The following is a 24,193-nucleotide window of genomic DNA, read 5'->3' on the forward strand; positions in this document are numbered from 1 at the left end:
ATCGCACACTGCTACCCAGCTTAGGGCCTGGTAAGTACCAGCGTGGGAGACTGGCTGGGAATCCCGGGTGCAGTTGACATTTTAATCTGTTGCCGCCTTCCGCTCCGATTCCGAAAAGGATTTATTGATGCTTAAATGCACAGTATACAGGGTGTGAAGCCGTCTACGGCTATCCTAAGCTGAATGTGCCTGTTCTTGTCAGATCGCAGACTGCTGCCCAGCAAGTACGGGCATGGGAGACTGGCTGGCAATCCAAGGTGCTATTGACATTATGGTCTGTTGCCGCCTTCCTCTCCGATTCCGACAAGGATTTATTGATGCTTAAATGCACATTATAAAAAGCATGAAGCTGTCAATGGCCATCCTAAGCTGAACGCGCCTGCTTTCGTCAGATCACAAACTGCTACCCAGCTTAGGGCCCGGTAAGTACTGGCATGGGAGACTGGCTGGGAATCCCGGGTGCCGTTGACATTTTGCTCTATTGCTGCCTTCCGCTCCGATTCCGAAAAGAATTTATTGATGCTTAAATCCACAGTATAAAGGGCGTGAAGCTGTCAACGGCCATCCTAAGCTGAACGCGCATGCTCTCATCAGATTGCAGACTGCTACCCAGCTTAGGGCCCGGTAAGTACCAGCATGGGAGACTGGCTGGGAATCTCAGATGTTGTTGACATTTTGCTCTGTAGCTCTGTAGACATTTTGCTCCGATTTCGAAAAGGATTTATTGATGCTTAAATCCACAATATACAGGGTGTGAAGCCGTCTACGGCTATCCTAAGCTGAATGCGCCTTTTCTTGTCAGATCGCAGACTGCTGCCCGGCAAGTACGGGCATGGGAGACTGGCTGGCAATCCAAGGTGCTATTGACATTTTGCTCTGTTGCCGCCTTCCTCTCCGATTCCGAAAATTATTTATTGATGCTTAAATCCACAGTATACAAAGTGTGAAGCTGTCAACGGCCATCCTAAGCTGAAAGCGCCTGCTCTCGTCAGATGGCAGACTGCTACCCAGCTTAGGGCCTGGTAAGTACCAGCATGGGAGACTGGCTGTGAATCCCGGGTGCAGTTGACATTTTAATCTGTTGCCACCTTCCGCTCCGATTCGGAAAAGGTTTTATTGATGCTTAAATCCACAATATACAGGGTGTGAAGCTGTCAACGGCCATCCTAAGCCTGGACGTGCCTGCTCTCCTCAGATCGCAGACTCCTGCCCGGCAGATACCGGCATGGGAGACTGGCTGGCAATCCAAGGTGCCATTGACATTTTGCTCTGTTGCCGCCTTCTTCTCCGATTAATAAAAATATTTATTGATGCTTAAATCCACAATATACAAGGCGTAAAGATGTCATCGGCCATCCTAAGCTGAACGCGCCTGCTCTCGTCAGATCGCAGACTGCAACCCAGCTTAGGGCCCGGTAAGTACTGGCTGGGAATCCCGGGTGCCATTGACATTTTGCTCTATTGCTGCCTTCCGCTCCGATTCCGAAAAGGATTTATTGATGCTTAAATGCACAGTATAAAGGGCGAAAAGCTGTCAACGGCCATCCTAAGCTGAACGCGCCTGCTCTCGTCAGATCGCAGACTGCTACCCAGCTTAGGGCCCGGTAAGTACCAGCATGGGAGACTGGCTGGGAATCCCAGGTGTCATTGACATTTTGCTCTGTTGCCGCCTTCCGCTCCGATTCGGAAAAGGATTTATTGATGCTTAAATCCACAATATACAGGGTGTGAAGCTGTCAACGGCCATCCTAAGCCTGAACATGCCTGCTCTCCTCAGATCGCAGACTGCTGCCTGGCAGATACAGGCATGGGAGACTGGCTGGCAATCCAAGGTGCCATTGACATTTTGCTCTGTTGCCGCCTTCTTCTCCGATTAATAAAAATATTTATTGATGCTTATATCCACAATATACAAGGCATAAAGATGTCAACGGCCATCCTAAGCTGAACACGCCTGCTCTCGTCAGATTGCAGACTGCTACCCAGCTTAGGGCCTGGTAAGTACTGGCATGGGAGACTGGCAGGGAATCCCGGGTGCCGTTAACATTTTGCTCTATTGCTGCCTTCCGCTCCGATTCCGAAAAGAATTTATTGATGCTTAAATCCACAGTATACAAGGTGTGAAGCTGTCGACGGCCATCCTAAGCTTAACGCGCCTGCTCTCGTCAGATCGCAGACTGGTACAGATCTTAGGGCCTGGTAAGTACCGGCATGGGAGACTGGCTGGGAATCCCGGCTGCCATTGACGTTTTGCTCTGTTGCCACCTTCCGTTCCGATTCCGAAATGGATTCATTGATGCTTAAATGCACAGTATAAAGGGCGAAAAGCTGTCAACGGCCATCCTAAGCTGAACGAGCCTGCTCTCTTCAGATCGCAGACTGCTACCCAGCTTAGGGCCCGGTAAGTACCAGCATGGGAGACTGGCTGGGAATCCCAGGTGTCGTTGACATTTTGCTCTGTTGCCGCCTTCCGCTCCGATTCCGAAAAGGATTTATTGATGCTTAAATCCACAGTATACAGGGTGTGAAGATGTCTACGGCCATCCTAAGCTGAATGCGCCTGTTCTCGTCAGATCGCAGACTGCTACCCAGCTTCGGACCTGGTAAGTACCAGCATGGGAGACTGGCTGGGAATCCCGGGTGCAGTTGACATTTTGCTCTGTTTCTGCTCCGATTCCGTAAATTATTTATTGATGCTTAAATCCACAGTATACAAAGTGTGAAGCTGTCAACGGCCATCCTAAGCTGAACGCGCCTGCTCTCGTCAGATTGCAGTCTGCTACCCAGCTTAGGGCCTGGTAAGTACCAGTATGGGAGACTGGCTGGGAATCTCGGGTGCAGTTGACATTTTAATCTGTTGCCGCCTTCAGCTAAGATTCGGAAAAGGATTTATTGATGCTTAAATCCACAATATACAGGGTGTGAAGCTGTCAACGGCCATCCTAAGCCTGAACGTGCCTGCTCTCCTCAGATCGCAGACTACTGCCCGGCAGTTACCGGCATGAGAGACTGGCTGGCAATCCAAGGTGCCATTGACATTTTGCTCTGTTGCCGCCTTCCTCTCCGATTAATAAAAATATTTATTGATGCTTAAATCCACAATATACAAGGCGTGAAGATGTCAACGGCCATACTAAGCTGAACGTGCCTGCTCTCGTCATATCGCAGACTGCTACCCAGCTTAGGGCCCAGTAAGTACCAGCATGGGAGACTGGCTGGAAATCCCGGGTGCAGTTGACATTTTGCTCTGTTGCCGCCTTCCGTTCCGATTCCGAAAATAATTTATTGATGCTTAAATCCACAGTATACAAAGTGTGAAGCTGTCAACGGCCATCCTAAGCTGAACGCGCCTGCTCTCGTCAGATTGCAGTCTGCTACCCAGCTTAGGGCCTGGTAAGTACCAGCATGGGAGACTGGCTGGGAATCTCGGGTGCAGTTGCCATTTTAATCTGTTGCCGCCTTCCGCTAAGATTCGGAAAAGGATTTATTGATGCTTAAATCCACAATATACAGGGTGTGAAGCTGTCAACGGCCATCCTAAGCCTGAACGTGCCTGCTCTCCTCAGATTGCAGACTACTGCCCGGCAGTTACCGGCATGGGAGACTGGCTGGCAATCCAAGGTGCCATTGACATTTTGCTCTGTTGCCGCCTTCCTCTCCGATTAATAAAAATATTTATTGATGCTTAAATCCACAATATACAAGGTGTGAAGATGTCAACGGCCATACTAAGCTGAACGCGGCCTGCTCTCGTCATATCGCAGACTGCTACCCAGCTTAGGGCCCAGTAAGTACCAGCATGGGAGACTGGCTGGGAATCCCGGATGCAGTTGACATTTTGCTCTGTTGCCGCCTTCCGTTCCGATTCCGAAAATAATTTATTGATGCTTAAATCCACAGTATACAAGGTGTGAAGCTGTCGACGGCCATCCTAAGCTTAACGCGCCTGCTCTCGTCAGATCGCAGACTGGTACAAATCTTAGGGCCCGGTAAGTACCGGCATGGGACACTGGCTGGGAATCCCGGCTGCCGTTGACATTTTGCTCTGTTGCCGCCTTCCGTTCCGATTCCGAAAAGGATTTATTGATGCTTAAATGCACAGTATAAAGGGCGAGAAGCTGTCAACGGCCATCCTAAGCTGAACGCGCCTGCTCTCGTCAGATCGCAGACTGCTACCCAGCTTAGGGCCCGGTAAGTGCCAGCATGGGAGACTGGCTGGGAATCCCAGGTGTCGTAGACATTTTGCTCTGTTGCCGCCTTCCGCTCCGATTCCGAAAAGGATTTATTGATGCTTAAATCCACAGTATACAGGGTGTGAAGATGCCTACGGCCATTTTAAGCTGAATGCGCCTGTTCTCGTCAGATTGCAGACTGCTACCCAGCTTCGGGCCCAGTAAGTACCAGCATGGGAGACTGGCTGGGAATCCCGAGTGCAGTTGACATTTTGCTCTGTTTCTGCTCCGATTCCGAAAATTATTTATTGATGCTTAAATCCACAGTATACAAAGTGTGAAGCTGTCAATGGCCATCCTAAGTTGAACACGCCTGCTCTCGTCAGATCGCACACTGCTACCCAGCTTAGGGCCTGGTAAGTACCAGCATGGGAGACTGGCTGGGAATCCCGGGTGCAGTTGACATTTTAATCTGTTGCCGCCTTCCGCTCCGATTCGGAAAAGGATTTATTGATGCTTAAATCCACAATATACAGGGTGTGAAGCTGTCAAAGGCCATCCTAAGCCTGAACGTGCCTGCTCTCCTCAGATCACGGACTGCTGCCCGGCAGTTACCGGCATGGGAGACTGGCTGGCAATCCAAGGTGCCATTGACATTTTGCTCTGTTGCCGCCTTCCTCTCCGATTAATAAAAATATTTATTGATGCTTAAATCCACAATATACAAGGCGTGAAGATGTCAACGGCCATCCTAAGCTGAACGCGCCTGCTCTCGTCATATCGCAGACTGCTACCCATCTTAGGGCCCAGTAAGTACCGGCATGGGAGACTGGCTGGGAATCCCGGGTGCAGTTGACATTTTGCTCTGTTGCCGCGTTCCGATTCCGAAAAGAATTTATTGATGCTTAAATCCACAGTATACAATATGTGAAGCTGTCGACGGCCATCCTAAGCTTAACGCGCCTGCTCTCGTCAGATCGCAGACTGTTACCCAGCTTAGGGCCCGGTAAGTACCAGCATGGGAGACTGGCTGGGAATCCCAGGTGTCGTAGACTTTTTGCTCTGTTGCCACCTTCCGCTCCGATTCTGAAAAGGATTTATTGATGCTTAAATCCACAGTATACAGGGTGTGAAGATGTCTACAGCCATCCTAAGCTGAATGCGCCTGTTCTCGTCAGATCGCAGACTGCTACCCAGCTTTGGGCCCAGTAAGTGCCAGCATGGGAGACTGGCTGGGAATCCCGAGTGCAGTTGACATTTTGCTCTGTTTCTGCTCCGATTCCGAAAATTATTTATTGATGCTTAAATCCACAGTATACAAAGTGTGAAGCTGTCAACAGCCATCCTAAGCTGAATGCGCCTGCTCTCGTCAGATCGCACACTGCTACCCAGCTTAGGGCCTGGTAAGTACCAGCATGGGAGACTGGCTGGGAATCCCGGGTGCAGTTGACATTTTAATCTGTTGCCGCCTTCCGCTCCGATTCCGAAAAGGATTTATTGATGCTTAAATGCACAGTATACAGGGTGTGAAGCCGTCTACGGCTATCCTAAGCTGAATGTGCCTGTTCTTGTCAGATCGCAGACTGCTGCCCAGCAAGTACGGTCATGGGAGACTGGCTGGCAATCCAAGGTGCTATTGACATTATGGTCTGTTGCCGCCTTCCTCTCCGATTCCGACAAGGATTTATTGATGCTTAAATGCACATTATAAAAAGCATGAAGCTGTCAATGGCCATCCTAAGCTGAACGCGCCTGCTTTCGTCAGATCACAAACTGCTACCCAGCTTAGGGCCCGGTAAGTACCGGCATGGGAGACTGGCTGGGAATCCCGGGTGCCGTTGACATTTTGCTCTATTGCTGCCTTCTGCTCCGATTCCGAAAAGAATTTATTGATGCTTAAATCCACAGTATAAAGGGCGTGAAGCTGTCAACGGCCATCCTAAGCTGAACGCGCATGCTCTCATCAGATTGCAGACTGCTACCCAGCTTAGGGCCCGGTAAGTACCTGCATGGGAGACTGGCTGGGAATCTCAGATGTTGTTGACATTTTGCTCTGTAGCTCTGTAGACATTTTGCTCCGATTTCGAAAAGGATTTATTGATGCTTAAATCCACAATATACAGGGTGTGAAGCCGTCTACGGCTATCCTAAGCTGAATGCGCCTTTTCTTGTCAGATCGCAGACTGCTGCCCGGCAAGTACGGGCATGGGAGACTGGCTGGCAATCCAAGGTGCTATTGACATTTTGCTCTGTTGCCGCCTTCCTCTCCGATTCCGAAAATTATTTATTGATGCTTAAATCCACAGTATACAAAGTGTGAAGCTGTCAACGGCCATCCTAAGCTGAAAGCGCCTGCTCTCGTCAGATGGCAGACTGCTACCCAGCTTAGGGCCTGGTAAGTACCAGCATGGGAGACTGGCTGTGAATCCCGGGTGCAGTTGACATTTTAATCTGTTGCCACCTTCCGCTCCGATTCGGAAAAGGTTTTATTGATGCTTAAATCCACAATATACAGGGTGTGAAGCTGTCAACGGCCATCCTAAGCCTGGACGTGCCTGCTCTCCTCAGATCGCAGACTCCTGCCCGGCAGATACCGGCATGGGAGACTGGCTGGCAATCCAAGGTGCCATTGACATTTTGCTCTGTTGCCGCCTTCTTCTCCGATTAATAAAAATATTTATTGATGCTTAAATCCACAATATACAAGGCGTAAAGATGTCATCGGCCATCCTAAGCTGAACGCGCCTGCTCTCGTCAGATCGCAGACTGCAACCCAGCTTAGGGCCCGGTAAGTACTGGCTGGGAATCCCGGGTGCCATTGACATTTTGCTCTATTGCTGCCTTCCGCTCCGATTCCGAAAAGGATTTATTGATGCTTAAATGCACAGTATAAAGGGCGAAAAGCTGTCAACGGCCATCCTAAGCTGAACGCGCCTGCTCTCGTCAGATCGCAGACTGCTACCCAGCTTAGGGCCCGGTAAGTACCAGCATGGGAGACTGGCTGGGAATCCCAGGTGTCATTGACATTTTGCTCTGTTGCCGCCTTCCGCTCCGATTCCGAAAAGGATTTATTGATGCTTAAATCCACAGTATACAGGGTTTGAAGATGTCTACGGCCATCCTAAGCTGAATGCGCCTGTTCTCGTCAGATCGCAGACTGCTACCCAGCTTCGGGCCTGGTAAGTACCAGCATGGGAGACTGGCTGGGAATCCCGGGTGCAGTTGACATTTTGCTCTGTTTCTGCTCCGATTCCGAAAATTATTTATTGATGCTTAAATCCACAGTATACAAAGCGTAAAGCTGTCAACGGCCAACGTAAGCTGAACGCGCCTGCTCTCGTCAGATTGCAGTCTGCTACCCAGCATAGGGCCTGGTAAGTACCAGCATGGGAGACTGGCTGGGAATCTTGGGTGCAGTTGACATTTTAATCTGTTGCCGCCTTCCGCTCCGATTCGGAAAAGGATTTATTGATGCTTAAATCCACAATATACAGGGTGTGAAGCTGTCAACGGCCGTCCTAAGCTGAACGATCCTGCTCTCGTCAGATCGCAGACTGCTGCCCGGCAGATACAGGCATGGGAGACTGGCTGGCAATCCAAGGTGCCATTGACATTTTGCTCTGTTGCCGCCTTCTTCTCCGATTAATAAAAATATTTATTGATGCTTAAATCCACAATATACAAGGCATAAAGATGTCAACGGCCATCCTAAGCTGAACGCGCCTGCTCTCGTCAGATCGCAGACTGCTACCCAGCTTAGGGCCCGGTAAGTACTGGCATGGGAGACTGGCTGCGAATCCCGGGTGCTGTTGACATTTTGCTCTATTACTGCCTTCAGCTCCGATTCCGAAAAGGATTTATTGATGCTTAAATGCACAGTATACAAGGTGTGAAGCTGTAGACGGCCATCCTAAGCTTAACGCGCCTGCTCTCGTCAGATCGCAGACTGGTACAGATCTTAGGGCCCGGTAAGTACCGGCATGGGAGACTGGCTGGGAATCCCGGCTGCCGTTGACATTTTGCTCTGTTGCCGCCTTCCGTTCCGATTCCGAAAAGGATTTATTGATGCTTAAATGCACAGTATAAAAAGCATGAAGCTGTCAATGGCCATCCTAAGCTGAACGGGCCTGCTCTCGTCAGATTGCAGACTGCTACCCAGCTTAGGGCCCGGTAAGTACTGGCATGGGAGACTGGCTGGGAATCCCGATTGCCGTTGACATTTTGCTCTATTGCTCCGATTCCGAAAAGAATTTATTGATGCTTAAATCCACAGTATACAAGGTGTGAAGCTGTCGACGGCCATCCTAAGCTTAACGCGCCTGCTCTCGTCAGATCGCAGACTGGTACAGATCTTAGGGCCCGGTAAGTACCGGCATGGGACACTGGCTGGGAATCCCGGCTGCCGTTGACATTTTGCTCTGTTGCCGCCTTCCGTTCCGATTCCGAAAAGGATTTATTGATGCTTAAATGCACAGTATACAACATGTAAAGCTGTCAACGGCCATCCTAAGCTGAACGCCCCTGCTCTCGTCAGATCGCAGACTGCTACCCAGCTTAGGGCCTGGTAAGTACCAGCATGGGAGACTGGCTGGGAATCCCGGGTGCAGTTGACATTTTAATCTGTTGCCGCCTTCCTCTCCGATTCGGAAAATGATTTATTGATGCTTAAATGCACAGTATAAAGGGCGTGAAGCTGTCTACGGCCATCCTAAGCTGAACGCGCCTGCTCTCGTCAGACCGCAGACTGCTACCCAGCTTAGGGCCTGTTAAGTACCAGCATGGGAGACTGGCTGGGAATGTCAGGTATTGTTGACATTTTGCTCTGTAGCTCTGTAGACATTTTGCTCCGATTCCGAAAAGGATTTATTGATGCTTAAATCCACAGTATACAGGGTGTGAAGCCGTCTACGGCTATCCTAAGCTGAATGCGACTGTTCTTGTCAGATCGCAGACTGCTGCCCGGCAAGTACGGTCATGGGAGACTGGCTGGCAATCCAAGGTGCTATTGACATTTTGCTCTGTTGCCGCCTTCCTCTCCGATTAAAAAAATATTTATTGATGCTTAAATCCACAGTATACAAGTCATGAAGATGTCAACGGCCATTCTAAGCTGAACGCGCCTGCTCTCGTCAGATCGCAGACTGCTACCCAGCTTAGGGCCCAGTAAGTACCGGCATGGGAGACTGGCTGGGAATCCCGGGTGCAGTAGACATTTTGCTCTGTTGCCGCCTTCCGCTCCGATTCGGAAAAGGATTTATTGATGCTTAAATGCACAGTATAAAGGGTGTGAAGCTGTCAACGGCCGTCCTAAGCCTGAACGTGCCTGCTCTCCTCAGATCGCAGACTGCTGCCTGGCAGATACAGGCATGGGAGACTGGCTGGCAATCCAAGGTGCCATTGACATTTTGCTCTGTTGCCGCCTTCTTCTCCGATTAATAAAAATATTTATTGATGCTTAAATCCACAATATACAAGGCGTAAAGATGTCATCGGCCATCCTAAGCTGAACGCGCCTGCTCTCGTCAGATCGCAGACTGCAACCCAGCTTAGGGCCCGGTAAGTACTGGCTGGGAATCCCGGGTGCCATTGACATTTTGCTCTATTGCTGCCTTCCGCTCCGATTCCGAAAAGAATTTATTGATGCTTAAATCCACAGTATACAAGGTGTGAAGCTGTCGACGGCCATCCTAAGCTTAACGCGCCTGCTCTCGTCAGATCGCAGACTGGTACAGATCTTAGCTCCCGGTAAGTACCGGCATGGGAGACTGGCTGGGAATCCCGGCTGCCGTTGACATTTTGCTCTGTTGCCGCCTTCCGCTCCGATTCCGAAAAGGATTTATCGATGCTTAAATCCACAGTATACAGGGTGTGAAGATGTCTACGGCCATCCTAAGCTGAATGCGCCTGTTCTCGTCAGATCACAGACTGCTACCCAGCTTCAGGCCTGGTAAGTACCAGCATGGGAGACTGGCTGGGAATCCCGGGTGCAGTTGACATTTTGCTCTGTTTCTGCTCCGATTCCGAAAATTATTTATTGATGCTTAAATCCACAGTATACAAAGTGTGAAGCTGTCAACGGCCATCCTAAGCTGAACGCGCCTGCTCTCGTGAGATCGCAGACTGCTACCCAGCTTAGGGCCTGGTAAGAACCGGCATGGGAGACTGGCTGGGAATCCCGGGTGCAGTCGACATTTTAATCTGTTGCCGCCTTCCGCTAAGATTCGGAAAAGGATTTATTGATGCTTAAATCCACAATATACAGGGTGTGAAGCTGTCAACGGCCATCCTAAGCCTGAACGTGCCTGCTCTCCTCAGATCGCAGACTACTGCCCGGCAGTTACCGGCATGGGAGACTGGCTGGCAATCCAAGGTGCCATTGACATTTTGCTCTGTTGCCGCCTTCCTCTCCGATTAATAAAAATATTTATTGATGCTTAAATCCACAATATACAAGGTGTGAAGATGTCAACGGCCATACTAAGCTGAACGCGCCTGCTCTCGTCATATCGCAGACTGCTACCCAGCTTAGGGCCCAGTAAGTACCAGCATGGGAGACTGGCTGGGAATCCCGGGTGCAGTTGACATTTTGCTCTGTTGCCGCCTTCCGTTCCGATTCCGAAAATAATTTATTGATGCTTAAATCCACAGTATACAAGGTATGAAGCTGTCGACGGCCATCCTAAGCTTAACGCGCCTGCTCTCGTCAGATCGCAGACTGGTACAGATCTTAGGGCCCGGTAAGTACCGGCATGGGACACTGGCTGGGAATCCCGGCTGCCGTTGACATTTTGCTCTGTTGCCGCCTTCCGTTCCGATTCCGAAAAGGATTTATTGATGCTTAAATGCACAGTATACAACGTGTGAAGCTGTCAACGGCCATCTTAAGCTGAATGCGCCTGCTCTCGTCAGATCGCAGACTGCTACCCAGCTAAGGGCCTAGTAAGTACCAGCATGGGAGACTGGCTGGGAATCCCGGGTGCAGTTGACATTTTAATCTGTTGCCGCCTTCCGCTCCGATTCGGAAAAGGATTTATTGATGCTTAAATGCACAGTATAAAGGGCGTGAAGCTGTCAACGGCCATCCTAAGCTGAACGCGCCTGCTCTCGTCAGATCGCAGACTGCTACCCAGCTTAGGGCCCGGTAAGTACCAGCATGGGGGACTGGCTGTAAATCTCAGGTGTTGTTGACATTTTGCTCTGTAGCTCTGTAGACATTTTGCTCCGATTCCGAAAAGGATTTATTGATGCTTAAATCCACAGTATTCAGGGTGTGAAGCCGTCTACGGCTATCCTAAGCTGAATGCGCCTGTTCTTGTCAGATCGCAGACTGCTGCCCGGCAAGTACAGGCATGGGAGACTGGCTGGCAATCCAAGGTGCTATTGACATTTTGCTCTGTTGCTGCCTTCCTCTCCGATTAAAAAAATATTTATTGATGCTTAAATCCACAGTATACAAGGCGTGAAGATGTCAACAGCCATCCTAAGCTGAACGCGCCTGCTCTCGTCAGATCGCAGACTGCTACCCAGCTTAGGGCCCGGTAAGTACTGGCATGGGAGACTGGCTGGGAATCCCGGGTGCCGTTGACATTTTGTTCTATTGCTGCCTTCCGCTCCGATTCCGAAAAGAATTTATTGATGCTTAAATCCACAGTATACAAGGTGTGAAGCTGTCGACGGCCATCCTAAGCTTAACGTGCCTGCTCTCGTCAGATCGCAGACTGGTACAGATCTTAGGGCCCGGTAAGTACCGGCATGGGACACTGGCTGGGAATCCCGGCTGCCGTTGACATTTTGCTCTGTTGCCGCCTTCCGTTCCGATTCCGAAAAGGATTTATTGATGCTTAAATGCACAGTATAAAGGGCGAGAAGCTGTCAACGGCCATCCTAAGCTGAACGCGCCTGCTCTCGTCAGATCGCAGACTGCTACCCAGCTTAGGGCCCGGTAAGTGCCAGCATGGGAGACTGGCTGGGAATCCCAGGTGTCGTAGACATTTTGCTCTGTTGCCGCCTTCCGCTCCGATTCCGAAAAGGATTTATTGATGCTTAAATCCACAGTATACAGGGTGTGAAGATGTCTACGGCCATTTTAAGCTGAATGCGCCTGTTCTCTTCAGATCGCAGACTGCTACCCAGCTTCGGGCCCAGTAAGTACCAGCATGGGAGACTGGCTGGGAATCCCGAGTGCAGTTGACATTTTGCTCTGTTTCTGCTCCGATTCCGAAAATTATTTATTGATGCTTAAATCCACAGTATACAAAGTGTGAAGCTGTCAATGGCCATCCTAAGTTGAATGCGCCTGCTCTCGTCAGATTGCAGACTGCTACCCAGCTTAGGGCCTGGTAAGTACCAGCATGGGAGACTGGCTGGGAATCCCGGGTGCAGTTGACATTTTAATCTGTTGCCGCCTTCTGCTCCGATTCGGAAAAGGATTTATTGATGCTTAAATCCACAATATACAGGGTGTGAAGCTGTCAAAGGCCATCCTAAGCCTGAACGTGCCTGCTCTTCTCAGATCACGGACTGCTGCCCGGCAGTTACCGGCATGGGAGACTGGCTGGCAATCCAAGGTGCCATTGACATTTTGCTCTGTTGCCGCCTTCCTCTCCGATTAATAAAAATATTTATTGATGCTTAAATCCACAATATACAAGGCGTGAAGATGTCAACGGCCATCCTAAGCTGAACGCGCCTGCTCTCGTCATATCGCAGACTGCTACCCATCTTAGGGCCCAGTAAGTACCGGCATGGGAGACTGGCTGGGAATCCCGGGTGCAGTTGACATTTTGCTCTGTTGCCGCGTTCCGATTCCGAAAAGAATTTATTGATGCTTAAATCCACAGTATACAACATGTGAAGCTGTCGACGGCCATCCTAAGCTTAACGCGCCTGCTCTCGTCAGATCGCAGACTGCTACCCAGCTTAGGGCCCGGTAAGTACCAGCATGGGAGACTGGCTGGGAATCCCAGGTGTCATAGACTTTTTGCTCTGTTGCCACCTTCCGCTCCGATTCTGAAAAGGATTTATTGATGCTTAAATCCACAGTATACAGGGTGTGAAGATGTTTACAGCCATCCTAAGCTGAATGCGCCTGTTCTCGTCAGATCGCAGACTGCTACCCAGCTTTGGGCCCAGTAAGTGCCAGCATGGGAGACTGGCTGGGAATCCCGAGTGCAGTTGACATTTTGCTCTGTTTCTGCTCCGATTCCGAAAATTATTTAATGATGCTTAAATCCACAGTATACAAAGTGTGAAGCTGTCAACAGCCATCCTAAGCTGAACGCGCCTGCTCTCGTCAGATCGCACACTGCTACCCAGCTTAGGGCCTGGTAAGTACCAGCATGGGAGACTGGCTGGGAATCCCGGGTGCAGTTGACATTTTAATCTGTTGCCGCCTTCCGCTCCGATTCGGAAAAGGATTTATTGATGCTTAAATCCACAATATACAGGGTGTGAAGCTGTCAAAGGCCATCCTAAGCCTGAACGTGCCTGCTCTCCTCAGATCACGGACTGCTGCCCGGCAGTTACCGGCATGGGAGACTGGCTGGCAATCCAGGGTGCCATTGACATTTTGCTCTGTTGCCGCCTTCCTCTCCGATTAATAAAAATATTTATTGATGCTTAAATCCACAATATACAAGGCGTGAAGATGTCAACGGCCATCCTAAGCTGAACGCGCCTGCTCTCGTCATATCGCAGACTGCTACCCATCTTAGGGCCCAGTAAGTACCGGCATGGGAGACTGGCTGGGAATCCCGGGTGCAGTTGACATTTTGCTCTGTTGCCGCGTTCCGATTCCGAAAAGAATTTATTGATGCTTAAATCCACAGTATACAACATGTGAAGCTGTCGACGGCCATCCTAAGCTTAACGCGCCTGCTCTCGTCAGATCGCAGACTGCTACCCAGCTTAGGGCCCGGTAAGTACCAGCATGGGAGACTGGCTGGGAATCCCAGGTGTCGTAGACTTTTTGCTCTGTTGCCACCTTCCGCTCCGATTCTGAAAAGGATTTATTGATGCTTAAATCCACAGTATACAGGATGTGAAGATGTCTACAGCCATCCTAAGCTGAATGCGCCTGTTCTCGTCAGATCGCAGACTGCTACCCAGCTTTGGGCCCAGTAAGTGCCAGCATGGGAGACTGGCTGGGAATCCCGAGTGCAGTTGACATTTTGCTCTGTTTCTGCTCCGATTCCGAAAATTATTTATTGATGCTTAAATCCACAGTATACAAAGTGTGAAGCTGTCAACAGCCATCCTAAGCTGAATGCGCCTGCTCTCGTCAGAGCGCACACTGCTACCCAGCTTAGGGCCTGGTAAGTACCAGCATGGGAGACTGGCTGGGAATCCCGGGTGCAGTTGACATTTTAATCTGTTGCCGCCTTCCGCTCCGATTCCGAAAAGGATTTATTGATGCTTAAATGCACAGTATACAGGGTGTGAAGCCGTCTACGGCTATCCTAAGCTGAATGTGCCTGTTCTTGTCAGATCGCAGACTGCTGCCCAGCAAGTACGGGCATGGGAGACTGGCTGGCAATCCAAGGTGCTATTGACATTATGGTCTGTTGCCGCCTTCCTCTCCGATTCCGACAAGGATTTATTGATGCTTAAATGCACATTATAAAAAGCATGAAGCTGTCAATGGACATCCTAAGCTGAACGCGCCTGCTTTCGTCAGATCACAGACTGCTACCCAGCTTAGGGCCCGGTAAGTACTGGCATGGGAGACTGGCTGGGAATCCCGGGTGCAGTTGACATTTTGCTCTATTGCTGCCTTCCGCTCCGATTTCGAAAAGAATTTATTGATGCTTAAATCCACAGTATAAAGGGCGTGAAGCTGTCAACGGCCATCCTAAGCTGAACGCGCATGCTCTCATCAGATTGCAGTCTGCTACCCAGCTTAGGGCCCGGTAAGTACCAGCATGGGAGACTGGCTGGGAATCTCAGATGTTGTTGACATTTTGCTCTGTAGCTCTGTAGACATTTTGCTCCGATTTCGAAAAGGATTTATTGATGCTTAAATCCACAATATACAGGGTGTGAAGCCGTCTACGGCTATCCTAAGCTGAATGCGCCTTTTCTTGTCAGATCGCAGACTGCTGCCCGGCAAGTACGGGCATGGGAGACTGGCTGGCAATCCAAGGTGCTATTGACATTTTGCTCTGTTGCCGCCTTCCTCTCCGATTCCGAAAATTATTTATTGATGCTTAAATCCACAGTATACAAAGTGTGAAGCTGTCAACGGCCATCCTAAGCTGAAAACGCCTGCTCTCGTCAGATGGCAGACTGCTACCCAGCTTAGGGCCTGGTAAGTACCAGCATGGGAGACTGGCTGTGAATCCCGGGTGCAGTTGACATTTTAATCTGTTGCCACCTTCCGCTCCGATTCGGAAAAGGTTTTATTGATGCTTAAATCCACAATATACAGGGTGTGAAGCTGTCAACGGCCATCCTAAGCCTGAACGTGCCTGCTCTCCTCAGATCGCAGACTCCTGCCCGGCAGATACCGGCATGGGAGACTGGCTGGCAATCCAAGGTGCCATTGACATTTTGCTCTGTTGCCGCCTTCTTCTCCGATTAATAAAAATATTTATTGATGCTTAAATCCACAATATACAAGGCGTAAAGATGTCATCGGCCATCCTAAGCTGAACGCGCCTGCTCTCGTCAGATCGCAGACTGCAACCCAGCTTAGGGCCCGGTAAGTACTGGCTGGGAATCCTGGGTGCCATTGACATTTTGCTCTATTGCTGCCTTCCGCTCCGATTCCGAAAAGGATTTATTGATGCTTAAATGCACAGTATAAAGGACGAAAAGCTGTCAACGGCCATCCTAAGCTGAACGCGCCTGCTCTCGTCAGATCGCAGACTGCTACCCAGCTTAGGGCCCGGTAAGTACCAGCATGGGAGACTGGCTGGGAATCCCAGGTGTCATTGACATTTTGCTCTGTTGCCGCCTTCCGCTCCGATTCCGAAAAGGATTTATTGATGCTTAAATCCACAGTATACAGGGTTTGAAGATGTCTACGGCCATCCTAAGCTGAATGCGCCTGTTCTCGTCAGATCGCAGACTGCTACCCAGCTTCGGGCCTGGTAAGTACCAGCATGGGAGACTGGCTGGGAATCCCGGGTGCAGTTGACATTTTGCTCTGTTTCTGCTCCGATTCCGAAAATTATTTATTGATGCTTAAATCCACAGTATACAAAGCATAAAGCTGTCAACGGCCAACGTAAGCTGAACGCGCCTGCTCTCGTCAGATTGCAGTCTGCTACCCAGCTTAGGGCCTGGTAAGTACCAGCATGGGAGACTGGCTGGGAATCTTGGGTGCAGTTGACATTTTAATCTGTTGCCGCCTTCCGCTCCGATTCGGAAAAGGATTTATTGATGCTTAAATCCACAATATACAGGGTGTGAAGCTGTCAACGGCCGTCCTAAGCTGAACGCTCCTGCTCTCGTCAGATCGCAGACTGCTGCCCGGCAGACACAGGCATGGGAGACTGGCTGGCAATCCAAGGTGCCATTGACATTTTGCTCTGTTGCCGCCTTCTTCTCCGATTAATAAAAATATTTATTGATGCTTAAATCCACAATATACAAGGCATAAAGATGTCAACGGCCATCCTAAGCTGAACGCGCCTGCTCTCGTCAGATCGCAGACTGCTACCCAGCTTAGGGCCCGGTAAGTACTGGCATGGGAGACTGGCTGCGAATCCCGGGTGCTGTTGACATTTTGCTCTATTACTGCCTTCAGCTCCGATTCCGAAAAGGATTTATTGATGCTTAAATGCACAGTATACAAGGTGTGAAGCTGTAGACGGCCATCCTAAGCTTAACGCGCCTGCTCTCGTCAGATCGCAGACTGGTACAGATCTTAGGGCCCGGTAAGTACCGGCATGGGAGACTGGCTGGGAATCCCGGCTGCCGTTGACATTTTGCTCTGTTGCCGCCTTCCGTTCCGATTCCGAAAAGGATTTATTGATGCTTAAATGCACAGTATAAAAAGCATGAAGCTGTCAATGGCCATCCTAAGCTGAACGGGCCTGCTCTCGTCAGATTGCAGACTGCTACCCAGCTTAGGGCCCGGTAAGTACTGGCATGGGAGACTGGCTGGGAATCCCGATTGCCGTTGACATTTTGCTCTATTGCTCCGATTCCGAAAATAATTTATTGATGCTTAAATCCACAGTATACAAGGTGTGCAGCTGTCGACGGCCATCCTAAGCTTAACGCGCCTGCTCTCGTCAGATCGCAGACTGGTACAGATCTTAGGGCCCGGTAAGTACCGGCATGGGACACTGGCTGGGAATCCCGGCTGCCGTTGACATTTTGCTCTGTTGTCGCCTTCCTTTCCGATTCCGAAAAGGATTTATTGATGCTTAAATGCACAGTATACAGGGTGTGAAGATGTCTACGGCCATTTTAAGCTGAATGCGCCTGTTCTCGTCAGATCGCAGACTGCTACCCAGCTTCGGGCCCAGTAAGTACCAGCATGGGAGACTGGCTGGGAATCCCGAGTGCAGTTGACATTTTGCTCTGTTTCTGCTCCGATTCCGAAAATTATTTATTGATGCTTAAATCCACAGTATACAAAGTGTGAAGCTGTCAATGGCCATCCTAAGTTGAACGCGCCTGCTCTCGTCAGATCGCACACTGCTACCCAGCTTAGGGCCTGGTAAGTACCAGCATGGGAGACTGGCTGGGAATCCCGGGTGCAGTTGACATTTTAATCTGTTGCCGCCTTCCGCTCCGATTCAGAAAAGGATTTATTGATGCTTAAATCCACAATATACAGGGTGTGAAGCTGTCAAAGGCCATCCTAAGCCTGAACGTGCCTGCTCTCCTCAGATCACGGACTGCTGCCCGGCAGTTACCGGCATGGGAGACTGGCTGGCAATCCAAGGTGCCATTGACATTTTGCTCTGTTGCCGCCTTCCTCTCCGATTAATAAAAATATTTATTGATGCTTAAATCCACAATATACAAGGCGTGAAGATGTCAACGGCCATCCTAAGCTGAACGCGCCTGCTCTCGTCATATCGCAGACTGCTACCCATCTTAGGGCCCAGTAAGTACCGGCATGGGAGACTGGCTGGGAATCCCGGGTGCAGTTGACATTTTGCTCTGTTGCCGCGTTCCGATTCCGAAAAGAATTTATTGATGCTTAAATCCACAGTATACAATATGTGAAGCTGTCGACGGCCATCCTAAGCTTAACGCGCCTGCTCTCGTCAGATCGCAGACTGTTACCCAGCTTAGGGCCCGGTAAGTACCAGCATGGGAGACTGGCTGGGAATCCCAGGTGTCGTAGACTTTTTGCTCTGTTGCCACCTTCCGCTCCGATTCTGAAAAGGATTTATTGATGCTTAAATCCACAGTATACAGGGTGTGAAGATGTCTACAGCCATCCTAAGCTGAATGCGCCTGTTCTCGTCAGATCGCAGACTGCTACCCAGCTTTGGGCCCAGTAAGTGCCAGCATGGGAGACTGGCTGGGAATCCCGAGTGCAGTTGACATTTTGCTCTGTTTCTGCTCCGATTCCGAAAATTATTTATTGATGCTTAAATCCACAGTATACAAAGTGTGAAGCTGTCAACAGCCATCCTAAGCTGAATGCGCCTGCTCTCGTCAGATCGCACACTGCTACCCAGCTTAGGGCCTGGTAAGTACCAGCATGGGAGACTGGCTGGGAATCCCGGGTGCAGTTGACATTTTAATCTGTTGCCGCCTTCCGCTCCGATTCCGAAAAGGATTTATTGATGCTTAAATGCACAGTATACAGGGTGTGAAGCCGTCTACGGCTATCCTAAGCTGAATGTGCCTGTTCTTGTCAGATCGCAGACTGCTGCCCAGCAAGTACGGGCATGGGAGACTGGCTGGCAATCCAAGGTGCTATTGACATTATGGTCTGTTGCCGCCTTCCTCTCCGATTCCGACAAGGATTTATTGATGCTTAAATGCACATTATAAAAAGCATGAAGCTGTCAATGGCCATCCTAAGCTGAACGCGCCTGCTTTCGTCAGATCACAAACTGCTACCCAGCTTAGGGCCCGGTAAGTACTGGCATGGGAGACTGGCTGGGAATCCCGGGTGCCGTTGACATTTTGCTCTATTGCTGCCTTCCGCTCCGATTCCGAAAAGAATTTATTGATGCTTAAATCCAAAGTATAAAGGGCGTGAAGCTGTCAACGGCCATCCTAAGCTGAACGCGCATGCTCTCATCAGATTGCAGACTGCTACCCAGCTTAGGGCCCGGTAAGTACCAGCATGGGAGACTGGCTGGGAATCTCAGATGTTGTTGACATTTTGCTCTGTAGCTCTGTAGACATTTTGCTCCGATTTCGAAAAGGATTTATTGATGCTTAAATCCACAATATACAGGGTGTGAAGCCGTCTACGGCTATCCTAAGCTGAATGCGCCTTTTCTTGTCAGATCGCAGACTGCTGCCCGGCAAGTACGGGCATGGGAGACTGGCTGGCAATCCAAGGTGCTATTGACATTTTGCTCTGTTGCCGCCTTCCTCTCCGATTCCGAAAATTATTTATTGATGCTTAAATCCACAGTATACAAAGTGTGAAGCTGTCAACGGCCATCCTAAGCTGAAAGCGCCTGCTCTCGTCAGATGGCAGACTGCTACCCAGCTTAGGGCCTGGTAAGTACCAGCATGGGAGACTGGCTGTGAATCCCGGGTGCAGTTGACATTTTAATCTGTTGCCACCTTCCGCTCCGATTCGGAAAAGGTTTTATTGATGCTTAAATCCACAATATACAGGGTGTGAAGCTGTCAACGGCCATCCTAAGCCTGGACGTGCCTGCTCTCCTCAGATCGCAGACTCCTGCCCGGCAGATACCGGCATGGGAGACTGGCTGGCAATCCAAGGTGCCATTGACATTTTGCTCTGTTGCCGCCTTCTTCTCCGATTAATAAAAATATTTATTGATGCTTAAATCCACAATATACAAGGCGTAAAGATGTCATCGGCCATCCTAAACTGAACGCGCCTGCTCTCGTCAGATCGCAGACTGCAACCCAGCTTAGGGCCCGGTAAGTACTGGCTGGGAATCCCGGGTGCCATTGACATTTTGCTCTATTGCTGCCTTCCGCTCCGATTCCGAAAAGGATTTATTGATGCTTAAATGCACAGTATAAAGGGCGAAAAGCTGTCAACGGCCATCCTAAGCTGAACGCGCCTGCTCTCGTCAGATCGCAGACTGCTACCCAGCTTAGGGCCCGGTAAGTACCAGCATGGGAGACTGGCTGGGAATCCCAGGTGTCATTGACATTTTGCTCTGTTGCCGCCTTCCGCTCCGATTCCGAAAAGGATTTATTGATGCTTAAATCCACAGTATACAGGGTTTGAAGATGTCTACGGCCATCCTAAGCTGAATGCGCCTGTTCTCGTCAGATCGCAGACTGCTACCCAGCTTCGGGCCTGGTAAGTACCAGCATGGGAGACTGGCTGGGAATCCCGGGTGCAGTTGACATTTTGCTCTGTTTCTGCTCCGATTCCGAAAATTATTTATTGATGCTTAAATCCACAGTATACAAAGCGTAAAGCTGTCAACGGCCAACGTAAGCTGAACGCGCCTGCTCTCGTCAGATTGCAGTCTGCTACCCAGCATAGGGCCTGGTAAGTACCAGCATGGGAGACTGGCTGGGAATCTTGGGTGCAGTTGACATTTTAATCTGTTGCCGCCTTCCGCTCCGATTCGGAAAAGGATTTATTGATGCTTAAATCCACAATATACAGGGTGTGAAGCTGTCAACGGCCGTCCTAAGCTGAACGATCCTGCTCTCGTCAGATGGCAGACTGCTGCCCGGCAGATACAGGCATGGGAGACTGGCTGGCAATCCAAGGTGCCATTGACATTTTGCTCTGTTGCCGCCTTCTTCTCCGATTAATAAAAATATTTATTGATGCTTAAATCCACAATATACAAGGCATAAAGATGTCAACGGCCATCCTAAGCTGAACGCGCCTGCTCTCGTCAGATCGCAGACTGCTACCCAGCTTAGGGCCCGGTAAGTACTGGCATGGGAGACTGGCTGCGAATCCCGGGTGCTGTTGACATTTTGCTCTATTACTGCCTTCAGCTCCGATTCCGAAAAGGATTTATTGATGCTTAAATGCACAGTATACAAGGTGTGAAGCTGTAGACGGCCATCCTAAGCTTAACGCGCCTGCTCTCGTCAGATCGCAGACTGGTACAGATCTTAGGGCCCGGTAAGTACCGGCATGGGAGACTGGCTGGGAATCCCGGCTGCCGTTGACATTTTGCTCTGTTGCCGCCTTCCGTTCCGATTCCGAAAAGGATTTATTGATGCTTAAATGCACAGTATAAAAAGCATGAAGCTGTCAATGGCCATCCTAAGCTGAACGGGCCTGCTCTCGTCAGATTGCAGACTGCTACCCAGCTTAGGGCCCGGTAAGTACTGGCATGGGAGACTGGCTGGGAATCCCGATTGCCGTTGACATTTTGCTCTATTGCTCCGATTCCGAAAAGAATTTATTGATGCTTAAATCCACAGTATACAAGGTGTGAAGCTGTCGACGGCCATCCTAAGCTTAACGCGCCTGCTCTCGTCAGATCGCAGACTGGTACAGATCTTAGGGCCCGGTAAGTACCGGCATGGGACACTGGCTGGGAATCCCGGCTGCCGTTGACATTTTGCTCTGTTGCCGCCTTCCGTTCCGATTCCGAAAAGGATTTATTGATGCTTAAATGCACAGTATACAACATGTAAAGCTGTCAACGGCCATCCTAAGCTGAACGCCCCTGCTCTCGTCAGATCGCAGACTGCTACCCAGCTTAGGGCCTGGTAAGTACCAGCATGGGAGACTGGCTGGGAATCCCGGGTGCAGTTGACATTTTAATCTGTTGCCGCCTTCCTCTCCGATTCGGAAAATGATTTATTGATGCTTAAATGCACAGTATAAAGGGCGTGAAGCTGTCTACGGCCATCCTAAGCTGAACGCGCCTGCTCTCGTCAGACCGCAGACTGCTACCCAGCTTAGGGCCTGTTAAGTACCAGCATGGGAGACTGGCTGGGAATGTCAGGTATTGTTGACATTTTGCTCTGTAGCTCTGTAGACATTTTGCTCCGATTCCGAAAAGGATTTATTGATGCTTAAATCCACAGTATACAGGGTGTGAAGCCGTCTACGGCTATCCTAAGCTGAATGCGACTGTTCTAGTCAGATCGCAGACTGCTGCCCGGCAAGTACGGTCATGGGAGACTGGCTGGCAATCCAAGGTGCTATTGACATTTTGCTCTGTTGCCGCCTTCCTCTCCGATTAAAAAAATATTTATTGATGCTTAAATCCACAGTATACAAGTCATGAAGATGTCAACGGCCATTCTAAGCTGAACGCGCCTGCTCTCGTCAGATCGCAGACTGCTACCCAGCTTAGGGCCCAGTAAGTACCGGCATGGGAGACTGGCTGGGAATCCCGGGTGCAGTAGACATTTTGCTCTGTTGCCGCCTTCCGCTCCGATTCGGAAAAGGATTTATTGATGCTTAAATGCACAGTATAAAGGGTGTGAAGCTGTCAACGGCCGTCCTAAGCCTGAACGTGCCTGCTCTCCTCAGATCGCAGACTGCTGCCTGGCAGATACAGGCATGGGAGACTGGCTGGCAATCCAAGGTGCCATTGACATTTTGCTCTGTTGCCGCCTTCTTCTCCGATTAATAAAAATATTTATTGATGCTTAAATCCACAATATACAAGGCGTAAAGATGTCATCGGCCATCCTAAGCTGAACGCGCCTGCTCTCGTCAGATCGCAGACTGCAACCCAGCTTAGGGCCCGGTAAGTACTGGCTGGGAATCCCGGGTGCCATTGACATTTTGCTCTATTGCTGCCTTCCGCTCCGATTCCGAAAAGAATTTATTGATGCTTAAATCCACAGTATACAAGGTGTGAAGCTGTCGACGGCCATCCTAAGCTTAACGCGCCTGCTCTCGTCAGATCGCAGACTGGTACAGATCTTAGCTCCCGGTAAGTACCGGCATGGGAGACTGGCTGGGAATCCCGGCTGCCGTTGACATTTTGCTCTGTTGCCGCCTTCCGCTCCGATTCCGAAAAGGATTTATTGATGCTTAAATCCACAGTATACAGGGTGTGAAGATGTCTACGGCCATCCTAAGCTGAATGCGCCTGTTCTCGTCAGATCACAGACTGCTACCCAGCTTCAGGCCTGGTAAGTACCAGCATGGGAGACTGGCTGGGAATCCCGGGTGCAGTTGACATTTTGCTCTGTTTCTGCTCCGATTCCGAAAATTATTTATTGATGCTTAAATCCACAGTATACAAAGTGTGAAGCTGTCAACGGCCATCCTAAGCTGAACGCGCCTGCTCTCGTGAGATCGCAGACTGCTACCCAGCTTAGGGCCTGGTAAGTACCGGCATGGGAGACTGGCTGGGAATCCCGGGTGCAGTCGACATTTTAATCTGTTGCCGCCTTCCGCTAAGATTCGGAAAAGGATTTATTGATGCTTAAATCCACAATATACAGGGTGTGAAGCTGTCAACGGCCATCCTAAGCCTGAACGTGCCTGCTCTCCTCAGATCGCAGACTACTGCCCGGCAGTTACCGGCATGGGAGACTGGCTGGCAATCCAAGGTGCCATTGACATTTTGCTCTGTTGCCGCCTTCCTCTCCGATTAATAAAAATATTTATTGATGCTTAAATCCACAATATACAATGTGTGAAGATGTCAACGGCCATACTAAGCTGAACGCGCCTGCTCTCGTCATATCGCAGACTGCTACCCAGCTTAGGGCCCAGTAAGTACCAGCATGGGAGACTGGCTGGGAATCCCGGGTGCAGTTGACATTTTGCTCTGTTGCCGCCTTCCGTTCCGATTCCGAAAATAATTTATTGATGCTTAAATCCACAGTATACAAGGTATGAAGCTGTCGACGGCCATCCTAAGCTTAACGCGCCTGCTCTCGTCAGATCGCAGACTGGTACAGATCTTAGGGCCCGGTAAGTACCGGCATGGGACACTGGCTGGGAA

At 50.0% G+C, this 24,193-nt stretch overlaps 13 pseudogenes; all 13 read left to right on the plus strand.

Moving 5' to 3' along the window:
* The first annotated feature begins 1,533 nt into the window (after positions 1 to 1,533).
* Positions 1,534 to 1,653, plus strand: LOC130352777 (5S ribosomal RNA; annotated as a pseudogene).
* Positions 1,654 to 5,107: 3,454 nt separating this feature from the next.
* Positions 5,108 to 5,227, plus strand: LOC130347397 (5S ribosomal RNA; annotated as a pseudogene).
* Positions 5,228 to 7,078: 1,851 nt separating this feature from the next.
* LOC130352778 (5S ribosomal RNA) lies at positions 7,079 to 7,198 on the plus strand (annotated as a pseudogene).
* A 669-nt stretch (positions 7,199 to 7,867) lies between these two features.
* Positions 7,868 to 7,987, plus strand: LOC130326743 (5S ribosomal RNA; annotated as a pseudogene).
* A 2,061-nt stretch (positions 7,988 to 10,048) lies between these two features.
* Positions 10,049 to 10,168, plus strand: LOC130352663 (5S ribosomal RNA; annotated as a pseudogene).
* A 1,471-nt stretch (positions 10,169 to 11,639) lies between these two features.
* On the plus strand, positions 11,640 to 11,759 carry LOC130347946 (5S ribosomal RNA; annotated as a pseudogene).
* Positions 11,760 to 14,017: 2,258 nt separating this feature from the next.
* Positions 14,018 to 14,137, plus strand: LOC130352765 (5S ribosomal RNA; annotated as a pseudogene).
* A 1,851-nt stretch (positions 14,138 to 15,988) lies between these two features.
* On the plus strand, positions 15,989 to 16,108 carry LOC130352780 (5S ribosomal RNA; annotated as a pseudogene).
* Positions 16,109 to 16,777: 669 nt separating this feature from the next.
* On the plus strand, positions 16,778 to 16,897 carry LOC130326753 (5S ribosomal RNA; annotated as a pseudogene).
* A 1,463-nt stretch (positions 16,898 to 18,360) lies between these two features.
* LOC130347408 (5S ribosomal RNA) lies at positions 18,361 to 18,480 on the plus strand (annotated as a pseudogene).
* A 1,851-nt stretch (positions 18,481 to 20,331) lies between these two features.
* LOC130352781 (5S ribosomal RNA) lies at positions 20,332 to 20,451 on the plus strand (annotated as a pseudogene).
* A 669-nt stretch (positions 20,452 to 21,120) lies between these two features.
* Positions 21,121 to 21,240, plus strand: LOC130326761 (5S ribosomal RNA; annotated as a pseudogene).
* A 2,061-nt stretch (positions 21,241 to 23,301) lies between these two features.
* LOC130352664 (5S ribosomal RNA) lies at positions 23,302 to 23,421 on the plus strand (annotated as a pseudogene).
* Positions 23,422 to 24,193: the final 772 nt, after the last annotated feature.

This window comes from Hyla sarda, chromosome 1, assembly GCF_029499605.1.
Source record: "Hyla sarda isolate aHylSar1 chromosome 1, aHylSar1.hap1, whole genome shotgun sequence".
NCBI lineage: Eukaryota > Metazoa > Chordata > Amphibia > Anura > Hylidae > Hyla > Hyla sarda.